Source organism: Schistocerca gregaria, chromosome 4 (assembly GCF_023897955.1).
Source record: "Schistocerca gregaria isolate iqSchGreg1 chromosome 4, iqSchGreg1.2, whole genome shotgun sequence".
NCBI classification, from domain to species: domain Eukaryota; kingdom Metazoa; phylum Arthropoda; class Insecta; order Orthoptera; family Acrididae; genus Schistocerca; species Schistocerca gregaria.
In genome coordinates, this window is record NC_064923.1 from 320634398 (window position 1) to 320647302 (window position 12905).

The window sequence follows — 12905 nt, forward strand, 5'->3', positions numbered from 1 at the left end:
TAAAATAAAATTACTTTACAACTCTTAAAGTGTATTCAAACATTTTTCCTGCCATATACATGCCCCAGAATGTTAATATCTACATCTACATCTACATGATTACTCTGCAATTGACATTTAAGTGCTTGGCAGAGGGTTCATCGAACCACAATCATACTATCTCTCCACCATTCCACTCCCCAACAGCGCGCGGGAAAAACGAACACCTAAAGCCTTCTGTTCGAGCTCTGATTTCTCTTATTTTATTTTGATGATCATTCCTACCTATGTAGGTTGGGCTCAACAAAATATTTTCGCATTCGAAAGAGAAAGTTGGTGACTGAAATTTCGTAAGTAGATCTCGTCGCGACGAAAAACGTCTTTGCTTTAATGACTTCCATCCCAATTCGCGTATCATGTAACGTGCGCGTGGGGCACACAATACTCCTTAAAGCCTGTCCTATGGTAAGTGAACGGGCTGCACCTTATGGGAAAGGATTTTCGTATAGATATCGAACGCTTGTACCTGAATGGTGACAAATCAAACTTACACCCACCCTGTAATAACAATGATCCGTCAAGTAAGTTCAAAATGTAATTACACGTCAAAATGGACCAAAAGCGACACTGAAGATGCTACCAATTTGATAATAATCCGGTCGCCAGCCTAATTAGGTATTAACTGAGTTTCTTCCCTGTACAAATTGGTGTATATTCATGCAAAACAACACGTAGTAACACTGCGTGATGTAGTATAATTTTAGAACCAGAAAATCTATTGAACTGATAGTTTCACGTTCATTACTGATATGGAAAAACCATGAATACATAACACTACACTATAATGTATACTATATAACTTCGTACTGTCTATTGATCTGATTAAAATCGGGCATAGGTTACCCTAGAAATAGTACTTTCTAGCAACACACAAAATGTCAATTTTGATAAAGATAAAACACTGATAAATTTTGACTTATGTATTGGCTTTAACTTTTGCTGGTCAAACCAATGCGGAACACTTCAGAATTCAAGAAAAAAAAGGGAGGGGGACCCTGAAACTGTTATGATCACTATATTAAAAAAATCGATTACTGAAATTATCATGCGTTCAAGATTTCCAGTATATGAGTTACTACTCTTTTTATCTTATTTACTTCTCATTTAGATACCTTTATATCTGTCTCGAAATAATTAAACATCCTTACTATATCAGTATTAAAGTTATCTTTCAACTTCGTTAGACCTTCGTTATTCATTTACTACTTCATTAACAAAACAGTTCTTTAAACACTATTCTAACATAACTAGGTCTGCAAGTAATTATTACTAACACAAAATTTAATTTTTCATTTCGGGACACTCAGATTGCACAATATTTGGAAAGGACCCTGTCTAGGTTAGTTGTGAGGATAATTAAATGAGGGGAACGCTCTGGTAAAATTTAGGTTATTATTGAACAGTTCACTCTGTGACCCATACGAATACAGTACTAAGAGTTTCAACCTGCTTGTATCGATGCGGCGGTTGGCGAGCGGCGAGATGGCGAGGCACAGAGCACACATACAACCACAGCTATGGCTCTTGACGTATCGGCACTTTAATTCTTCTTAGCGTCGCAATACTTTTTCATTTAGTGCCTATGTAATTTTGCCATGCTGTGTTGGCGTTGTAACAGCATACCCGAGGCTCAGTGGAGCTACGTCTTCCAGGAGAGCCTCCTCGCTCCAGAAGGTGTTGCTCAGACCAGTGCCAAACTCCAACTACTACCGCTGAGCCGGTTGTGCCGTTCAGTGCCCGCGTGCATTTTCCCGCGCTCGCCTGCCATCCACCTTTTACCGCTCCCTGACAGACCGGGTATTCACCCGAGGTTTTGTATTCTACATATCTTAACACATTGCCTACGTATGGACCAGACGCACATTTACAATTTTAAACATCTTACAACTGTTTCAAAATTTGTTACATTTCAATTCTATCACAATATTACTTGACATTTGACATAAACAGTAATCTTCACATTGAAACTTGTTTACAGTTTTCTTAACACAATGGCATGAAACAAAAAACAAATGAAATCAGAACATCAATTACACTAGTTTATAGAAAAATCAGATGGAGAAAAAAAATTACTTATATGTACAATAGTACAGCGTCGTTGTTGTTGTTACAATCATATCTGCCACACTCTCTCCCCTGTTACGTGTTAATACAAAACGAGCTGCCTTTTTTTGCACCCTTTCGATGTCTTCCGTCAATCCCACCTGGTAAGTATCCCACATCGCGCAGCAATATTCTAACAGAGGACGAACGAGTGTAGGGTAAGCTGTCTCTTTAGTGGACTTGTTGCATCTTTTAAGTGTCCTGTCAATGAAACGCAACCTTTGGCTCGCCTTCCCCACAATATTAGCTAAGTGGTCTTTCCAACTGAAGTTGTTCATAATTTTAACACCCAGGTACTTAGTTGAATTGACACCCTTAAGAATTGTACTATTTATCGAGTAATTGAATTCCAACGGATTTCTTTTGGAACTCTTGTGGATCACCTAGCACTTTTCGTTATTTAGCGTCAACTGCCACCTGCCACACCATACAGCAATATTTTCTAAATCGCTTTGCAACTGATACTGGTCTTCGGATGACCTTACTAGACGGTAAATTACAGCATCATCTGCGAAAAACCTAAGAGAACTGCTCAGATTGTCACCCAGGTCATTTATATAGATCAGGAACAGCAGAGATCCCAGGACGCTTCCCTGGGGAACACCTGATATCACTTCAGTTTTACTCGATGACTTGCCGTCTATTACCACGGACTGCGACCTTCCCGAGAGGAAATCACGAATCCAGTTGCATAACTGAGACGATACCCCATAGGCCCGCAGCTTGATTAGAAGTCGCTTGTGAGGAATGTTGTCAAAAGCTTTCCGGAAATCTAGAAATGCGGAATTAACTTGAGATCCCCTGTTGATAGCGGCCATTACTTCGGGCGAATAAAGAGCTAGCTGCGTTGCACAAAAACAATGTTTTCTGAAACCATGCTGATTACGTATCAATAGATCGTTCCCTTTGAGGTGATTCATAATGTTTGAATACAGTATATGCTCCAAAACCCTACTGCAACCTGACGTCAATGATATAGGTCTGTAGTTAGATGGATTACTTCTACTACCCTTCTTAAACACTGGTGCGACTTGCGCAATTTTCAAATCTGTAGGTACTGATCTATCGGTGAGTGTGCGGTTGTATATGAGTGCTAAGTAGGGAGCTATTGTATCAGCGTAATCTGAAAGGAACCTAATCGGTATACAATTTGGACCTGAAGACTTGCCCGTATCAAGCGATTTGAGTTGCTTCTCAACCCCTAAGGTATCTACTTCTAAGAAACTCATGCTAGCAGTTGTTCGTTTTTCAAATTCTGGAATATTCCATTCGTCTTCCCTGGTGAAGGAATTTCGGAAAACTGCGTTCAATAACTCTGCTTTAGCGGCACAGTCGTCGGTAACAGTACCATCGGCACTGCGCAGCGAAGGTATTGACTGCGTCTTGCCGCTTGTGTACTTTACATACGACCAGAATTTCTTCGGATTTTCTACCTAATTTCGAGACAATGTTTCGTTGTGGAACCTATTAAAGGCATCTTGCATTGAAGTCCGTGCCAAATTTCGTGCGTCTGTAAATTTTAGCCAATTTTCGGGAATTCGCGTTCTTCTAAACTTCGCATGGTTTTCCGTTGCCTCTGCAACAGCGTTCGGACCTGTTTTGTGTACCATGGGGGATCAGTTCGATCTCTTACAATTTATGAGGTATGAATCTCCCAATTGCTGTTGCTACTATATCTTTGAATTTGAGGCACATCTCGTCTACATTTGCATATTCAGTTCGGAAGGAATGGAGATTGTCTCTTAGGAAGGCTTCTAGTGACGCTTTATCCGCTTTTTTAAATAAAATTATTTTGCGTTTATTTTTGGTGGATTTGGAAGAAGCGGTATTGAGCCTAGCTACAACGACCTTGTGATCACTAATCCCTGTATCAGTCATGATGCTCTGTATCAGCTCTGGATTGTTTGTGGCTAAGAGGTCAAGTGTGTTTTCGCAACCATTTACCATACCCGTGGGTTCGTGGACTAACTTAATTAAATTGATCTTGAGTGTCACTTTGCATTGCGAGAAGTTTCTGTTTTCCAGTAGTTGGATTACGCTCACCAAATAGTTCAAATGAGAGTCCCTGACAGGAAGAGGATGTTTCTTTCGAAGTACTCTACTCAGGACCGACATTTGAAGCTGACTACTCCAGGATTCTACAACCGCAACATACATTACACGTAAGGACCTGATTGTTAAACTCACGATCACAATGATTATGTTACTGCCACCCTACATAAAAAGCGGTAATGGTTCTACGGGCACACACAAGGATCCGCGTGACCGCTACGGTCGCAGGTTCGAATCCTGCCTCGGGCATGGATGTGTGTGCTGTCCTTAGGTTAGTTAGGTTTCAGTAGTTCTAAGTTCTAGGGGACTGATGACCACAGATGTTAAGTCCCGTAGTCCTCAGAGCCATTTTTGAACACACAAGGGTCTACGATAGTATAACGCTTTCTGGTAGAAATGCTCTCAGCGATTTGGAATCAAGTCTCTCCATTCAACCACATACTTGCGTTGGTTTCTATAAAAGCTCAGCTAACTTATTCCGACAGAGGAGTAGAAACGAGGCACCTTTTTCGAACCTGTCTGCTACAGCAAAACTCCAATGCAGTTTTACACAATTCCTCTGCATCTTGCAACTTTTCCTTGCCCTCTGCCCCACTTTCCCAGGAGCTTCGTCCATGTCATTACCCCAGTTTAAGTCGGAACTGACCAGAAGTCAGAGAGCGCTGTGTCCACCACCTTCTGCATCCCGTGTAGAAAAAAAAGTGAGCTGATAAATCAGACAGGACTGTGTTTTGACCACATGTTAGTATGGCGAACATGTCGTCATAGCACCGCCAACAGTTCGCAATGTGTGAACGAAACCTGCTCCTGCATCATGTGGTAGTATACAAGATAGTATGAACACTTACGGTGGTGTTTCTTATCGGGAAAATTAGGTATACTCCACATCATTCAGGAACTGCAGTCTGAAGCATATCTGCATCCCTCAGAGTTCATATATTGGGATATATAGCAAACTGATACCTTTATCGTACCAAAATGGAGCATATGTTGTGATCCCATGAAATATACAAGTATACCACGAAGTATACAGGTATTGATGCATGGGGGCAAGTGGCCAGTTATCAAAGTCGTTTGCACAGATCAGTGTAAAGTTTCATCGCCTTTAATGTAAGAGGAGAAACTATCCCACAGACTATACTATCAGTCACAAGGAAAGATCCACGTATTCCTGTGTTGTTGTCTGAGACATTTTTTGTGTTGTAAACCGCTTTGTAAATTGCTATTCATATTGCTTTTTCCGCCATGGGTTCGATGTCTGTCTCATGTTCTAAACTGACATTAACACATTCGATTTGTTGCCTCTCACAGAAAACTAGATGTCGCATGGTGTAAATCATGTTGCTGCTCCTAGTACAACACACACACACTGGATGATTTTTCATAAAAGACAGTTACAACGTATAGAAACTGGAAGAGGTTTCCGCCATTGTGGAGCGTTTCCAAACTGCTGTTCCAAGATGATTGATGACCTATGTTTTTAAACATATCTTCCTCAGTTATAGAATAGCTGATAGCTTAATGTTCCATTTTGGTTGATTCCTCATATTGCAGTCATAGAAGCGATCACTGCGTGCATGTGTCACGGAAAGCTCCAATGACCTGATCTTCCTGTTGGTGGATCCAACTTCGGACATAGAACGTATCTCCAGATGGATCACATTGTTGGTCCACATTCAAGCCCTATCCAAGATGTGACACGTTGTGGATCCGCTCAAGATATAATGTGTGCAGATCCACGCTTGACTGCTAACTCAGATTTGGTATATTGCGGATCTGCGTCCCAAATCGCTCCGGATATTACGTGCAGCGAATCCACAGTCAAACGCTAACTCGGGTTTACTCTTGGTCATGGGAGCCATTCACAAACCATGCATGAACACAGACATACAGAAAACAGAAGAAATGCACTGCAACTGTAGAATATGTGGTTAGAAGTGACCTGATGCATTCGAGTACAGTGCTATGCTATGCCACCCGACTAGAAAAATAGTGCATTTACGCTAACTATTGGCAATTGTACAAAAAGCAATTTTAGAATACGGAATGAGAAGTGACATCATGATAGCGTGGTAGAAGTGACAATGAATTGATAAAAATGACGGAAAATACGTGTAAATTGAGGGAAAATATGTAGAAATGCGGGGAAGTTGAGGGATTACTTGCATGTCGTCTGCTTGGTGCAGAACAATTCTTGTATGCGGGAAAGAGTATCCGACAGCAAGAGGAATACGAGAAGACGTTGACATGGCAGTCCCAGGAACCAAGGAAACAGTTGTTTTCTTCGCCGAGGCAACATTCTGCTGCATGCCTGTCGAGGTAATAGTGACATACGCGAGTTGACTTCAGTTTCATAAGCACGGTGATCCTAAGCTAGCGAGAGCTGCCTTTGTTGGTACTGCAATCGCTTGTTAGACAGATGTCCTGCTTATGGAGTTAGTGACGACATGATGTGTAATTTCCCGTGACAAACACCACTGCTATGCGTTTTTCTCTTTCTTTGTAAGATGTATTGACCATTACTAGCGATCACTTTGTATAGGACTGATATGAGCATAGTAAAATCTCTGAACCATGATAAAATAAGAATAGTGTACGCTGTGCACACCTGTAAAGCTAAATTGTGCATGTATCACATAGAAACGATGTTTTAAGGAAGAAGGTGTTTTCATTTTATAGTTTGTCGCCATAGTTTATTGTAGAGAAACCTTTCTTTGTAAGATGTATTGTCCATTACTAGCGATCACTTTGTATAGGACTGATATGAGCATAGTAAAATCTCTGAACCATGATCAAATAAGAACAGTGTACGCTGTGCACACCTGTAAAGCTAAATTGTGCATGTATCACATAGAAACGATGTTTTAAGGAAGTAGGTGTATTCATTTTATAGTTTGTCACCATAGTTTATTGTAGAGAAACCTTTCTTTGTAAGATGTATTGTCCATTACTAGCAATCACTTTGTATAGGACTGATATGAGCATAGTAAAATCTCTGAACCATGATCAAATAAGAACAGTGTACGCTGTGCACACCTGTAAAGCTAAATTGTGCATGTATCACATAGAAACGATGTTTTAAGGAAGTAGGTGTTTTCATTTTATAGTTTGTCACCATAGTTTATTGTAGAGAAACCTTTCTTTGTAAGATGTATTGTGCATTACTAGCGATCACTTTGTATAGGACTGATATGAGCATAGTAAAATCTCTGAACCATGATAAAATAAGAACAGTGTACGCTGTGCACACCTGTAAACCTAAATTGTGCATGTATCACATAGAAACGATGTTTTAAGGAAGTAGGTGTTCTCATTTTATAGTTTGTCACCATAGTTTATTGTAGAAAAAACCTACAAGGAAAATATATCCCATTCACTGAAAATATATTTCTTACACTGGAATATTAACAACGCTGCATTCCACATGACCAATAGGTCGGAAACCGCATCACTCTAACGTCGTAGCCTCTTTTAAGTGCAGCACCCTGTTGCCTTAGGAGTGCATGTATTTATGTTCTCTCCTAACAATACTTTCTTAGTACTATTCCAGACGTAGGAACAATACCTTATAATTGATAACCTTATTGTTTTAGGTAAAATGCTTCGAACTCTGTCGGTCTGGAGCTCTGTCATGCACAAAAACCACTTGTTTCTTCTTCTGCTTCACCACTGCTATTATGTCACATCACTGTCTCATCTACTGCAATTCACTGACAAGGTGTGCTAACATCCTCGACATCTGGGCAGCTGGAGAAATCTTGAGTTCTTGGATGTGTGCGGAACAATAGTTACGGACTCGGCTCGCTCTATTCCTTCACGAGACATGGGATGTAGTGGTCAGCTGCAGTTTAAATCAGTGACAGTGCCTCAGGGATGGTTTGTCAAAGACAATGTGAAGAGATCTTGGACTCTCTAACTTTATCCTAAGAATGCGAGAATGCCCTGTGACTCCCAACCGCATAGGGAAAGATCGTAAATTGTGCACTATGCTCGAAATGCTACACATATGTATATTGCTGTCTGGTATACTTTGATGTATATCTTCGAGAACTAACAATGAATGTACGTACTGCACAATCATCTATCTACATTCGCAGTGGTACTCGGAATGAAGAGGAAGTGCAGTTTAGCGACGATACAGAAATTGGGAATCATGCTGCCACGTCATTGGTTGGTGTTGAAATTAAGGCAAAATTTCTAAAATTGATCAGTGTCAACTGTGACGCTTATTACAACAGTACATCGACGGTGTCTTCTCCATCACTTCCTTTCTATGTTACACTGTTGATTTCCAAATAATTATTGACTGAGATCGTTTGTTTGAGATGGGAAAAAAAATTGGAGGCGGGGCAGCACCTACCTGGCATGGCTATCACCGAAACAGTGGTTGCATACATCACCGTAATACGAGGAATCAAATGAAATGGAACACTGGGCCATCAGCTATTGCATAGCTGTAGAAGATGAGTTTAAATGTAGAGGCCGTCAATCATCTTTGAACAGCAATTTGGAAACACTCCACAACACAGCAAATCTCTTCCAGTTTCCATATGTTGTGGCTGACTTTTATTTAAAATAATCCAGTGTCTGTGTTGTGGTAGGAGCAGTAACATGATTTACACCATGCGACATCTAGTTTTCTGTGAGAGGCAACAGATCAAATGTGTTAATGTCAGTTTAGAACCTGACACAGACATCGAACCCATGTCGGAAAAAACAGTACGTATCGCAATGTGCAAAGCGTGTTACAACTGAAAAAAAAAATGTTTCAGACAATGACACAGGGACACATGGACCCTTCCTTGTGACTGATAGTATAGTCTGTGGGTTGCAGGTGATGAAACTTTACACTGACCTGTGCAAGCGACTTCGATGACTGGCCACCTGCTCTAATGGATCAGTACCTGTATATTTAATGGGATCACAACATATGCCCCATTTCGGTATGCGGAAGGTATTTGTTTGCGATACATACCAAGAGGGAGATCCAGTATAAATCTTACTGAGTTTTTTGTCAGATGAGGTTAGAGAGCTTTTATAGTTAATAGTTTTCTGTGTGGGATGGTATAGGATAATGATGATAGAATGTTTGGGTGATAGATGTGAATGGACTCTGAGGGACGCACATCTACTTCGAACTGAAGTACTATATGATATGGACTCTAACTAATATTCCCAATAAGAAACATCACTGTAAATGTTAGTACTGTCCTTTATACTGCTCGTGTTGCAGGAGCAGGCTTCATTTGGCACTGACCTTCCACATCGTAAGCGGTTGGTGGAGATACAAAAACATGTTTCCATTTCGACTGAGTAGTCAAAACACGATCTTGTCTTTTTAACCAACTCACTCTGTTTCTTCACGAGTTGCAGAAAGTGGTAGATATAGTGTTCTCCAAATTCTGCTCAGTTTTTACTTAAAGCCGCGAGGGGTAGCCACGATGTCTGAGGTGTGTTGTCACAGGCCGGGTGGCTTCCCCCGTCAGAGGTTCGAGTCCTCCCTCGGGCATGGGTATGTGTGTTGTCTTAGCGTAAGTTATTTTAAGTTAGATTAAATAGTGCGTAAGCTTAGAGACAGATGACCTCAGCGGTTTGGTCCCATAAGCCTTTAGCACAAATTTCGATTTTCTGACTTAAATTGTAACGATGGTATGGAAGAAGCTGCAGGGAGACTGAGGCAGAACCCGAGGGACAGTTACAAGATGCAGAGGAATTGTGGAAAACTACATTGGAGTTTTGCTGTAGCAGATAGGTTCGAAAGAGGTGACTCGTCTCGTGATATGAGGATGGCACGAATATTATTCGCCAGTGGCTGTAATCGTTAAAAGGCGTCTCCATAGAAGCCAATGCAAATATGCGGTTGAATGGAGACTTGATTCCAAATCGCCGGGAGCATTTATACCAGAAAACGCTGCACTATCAGAGACTCTTGTGTGTGTCTGTAGAACCGATACAGCATTTTATGCAGGACGATGGTAACATAATGGTCGTGATCGAGTTTTTAATAGCGCGGTCATTACGTGTAACGTATGTTGCTGATGGTAGAATACATGAGTGGTTAGCTTCAAATGTCGGTTCTCAAATGAGTTCCTAAAAAAGAACGTCGTCTTCCCTCCAGGGATTCCCATGTGAACTACTTGATGAGTGTAATCCGACTACTGGAAAAGAGAAACTATTCGCCATGTTACCAAATTTGTAAAGTGATCCTTAGTATATAACTTATATTTACAACTTCTCAGTGCTGTTACCTCAAGAGACTTCGTATGTGGCGAGACATTTGGTTGGCTTAAGAGAGAGATCGAAAATGGGGAGGCGCCCTATGACAGGGGTAGATCTTAGCACACCATCAAAAGTCAAAACACTTTAATATTCTAGACCTGTACTCATGATGTGACAGGTAAGGAAATTTTTTTTTTCTACCTGATCAACGAATACTTAGAGGGAATATAGTCCATGTCATTGTGATGTACGGAATTTTCACAACAGGTAACGACGCTTTATCGACGTGAAAATGAGTGTTTAGTCCGATTTCTAATATCTTCAAAAATAACTCTCATAAACGGAACGAATCTACTTTTCGTGTGAGAAATTCGTGGTGTATGGTCAACAACATCGATGCCGCAAATTAGCTAAAGTAGATTTTATTAAAGAGGGTGGTCTACATCAGGGTAGAATTGCTTAGAACTACTGCAAACGCCCAAGCTACAGTTGCTTGTTTTGGAGTGCACCGTGGCTGCCTGCAAGTGAGGTCACGAAGAGTCGGGAACTGAAAGTAACGGATTAGCTCGGCCTTTGACTTCTACAAAAACATTCCTACCTGCCTGATCTTGCCCTCAGCAGCAAGGGCTGGTGAAGTGGCTAGTGAGCTGGGTGAGCGCGACAGAAGCGGACATGTGTGTGTTACGTGAGGGAAAATTCAGAAAGATGGACACTTGCACTGAACATATTGATAACATGCGAATTTCTACCACTCCATTCATACCCAGATGCCCTCCGTGGCCGGTGGTCGTGCAGTCAGGCATACACGCGCGTGTACGACTGCAAATGGGGCCGCGGTGGAAATTTTCACTGACCTATGACATCTAGCCATAACAACGTCTTACTATGGACTGGATCGTGTTTCCAATGTGTCGTGTTTATCACTTCTCAATACATTGCAGTGGACTCTCTGTCTGGCAGTGATATTTGCTGTTGCCCCTACCCTATCATGCAGTAGCCTTCCTCTTTCTCCTTCTTCCGAATGTAGTGGAGAGAAGCAGCTTTTGAGTTAAATAGTGGTTTAAAATCCCAATCGCGACGTCAGATCCCGCTTGACAGCTTACTACTACCGACTGGACTGTGGTTTAAGTATATCGTGTTTAGTGCTTCTCAATTCATCGCTATGGACTCTGTCTTTGCAGTGACATTTCCTGTTTCTCTATTCTGTCACGGAGTAGAACCTTCCTCTCCTTCAGAGCGTAGGGGAGAGAATCAATTCAGGAATCCTAGAGTACTTTTCAAAGCCTCATCGCGTTTCCGATAGTTGTATTGCGCGCACGAATTCGTTTGGGTATGGGTCTCTCTCCCAGTTGGTGTGGACGGGGGCTACACTGTAGGCGCCGAACAATGCGCGGCCCGCGATCGCTAATTTGTTTGATCGGTAAAATTTTCACCATGTATGTTTAATGGAACGTAATGACGGAGAAAGTTTTTTGTGCTCTCAGACGTTGGTGCATACAAGTTCTCTGATATATTTAGCGCTATGAAACATTTGTGGTGGAAATTTCATTACTTGATTTGCATAATGAGATCTTTGAAAAATGTTTCATTACAAAGAAGGATCGTTGTAATGTTGAAGTGGGTGTTCTAAGCGATCGGTTTGACTGTTGTAAATTGTTATAAATTTGATTTGGAAAGGTAGTGCAAATGGCTTACTTCACTCTGTTTCTGATACCATAATTGTGTCAGGCCTCTCTCTGCATCCAGCGTTAGCCAATAGGAACACTGTGTTCTGAGGGGAGATGCGAACCTCTGTCTGCATGTTTCGAGACGTAGGTTTACAGAGACAGTAAGGCAGTGGCCTCTTGAGAAAAACAGAGACAAGAAGAGAATCTGGAATTTTGCAGTCAATAGAATGCCGCACTTGGTGCTTTATTTTGGGGCCTCAAGATCAGCGGATGCCAATATGTGGTCCGTGGTCGGTGGTGTTTAGGAACGTGATCTGTAGTGACGACATTGGACAGTTTTAAGCTTCGTTGCAGTTTCTTCACAATAGACATTCGAGGGAGACCCCAAACGGTGGGTAGGGGAGAGCGCCGGCTGGCGACTTAAAAATGTGGGGGATTTAATTAGTTTGTCGATTTAATTAATTAGTCAATCGAACTGATATCAAAGGTGTGCTTGTACTGACAGGGGAAGTTTTCTGAGGAGTGAGGGAAAACAGGTTAAGGCCTAGTCAATCAAAAAGGGTCTCATGACCTGCCAATCAAAAAAATAGACTACCCCAGGGTGTCTTAAGCTTATTAGCAGAATGATAGATTAAGAAACTGTCAATCAACGGACAACAATAGGTTTGCCTCTGAATGAATGTATGCTTACCTCTGCCGTAGACAACTGGCTCTAAAAAACTGAGCTGAAGTGAACATTGTCCCGATACTCATAACTGCCGGTGGGGTGCAGTGTGTCTCCCATGCAGACAGGTTAGGTGCAGGTCCTCGACTGGCTTCCTTCTA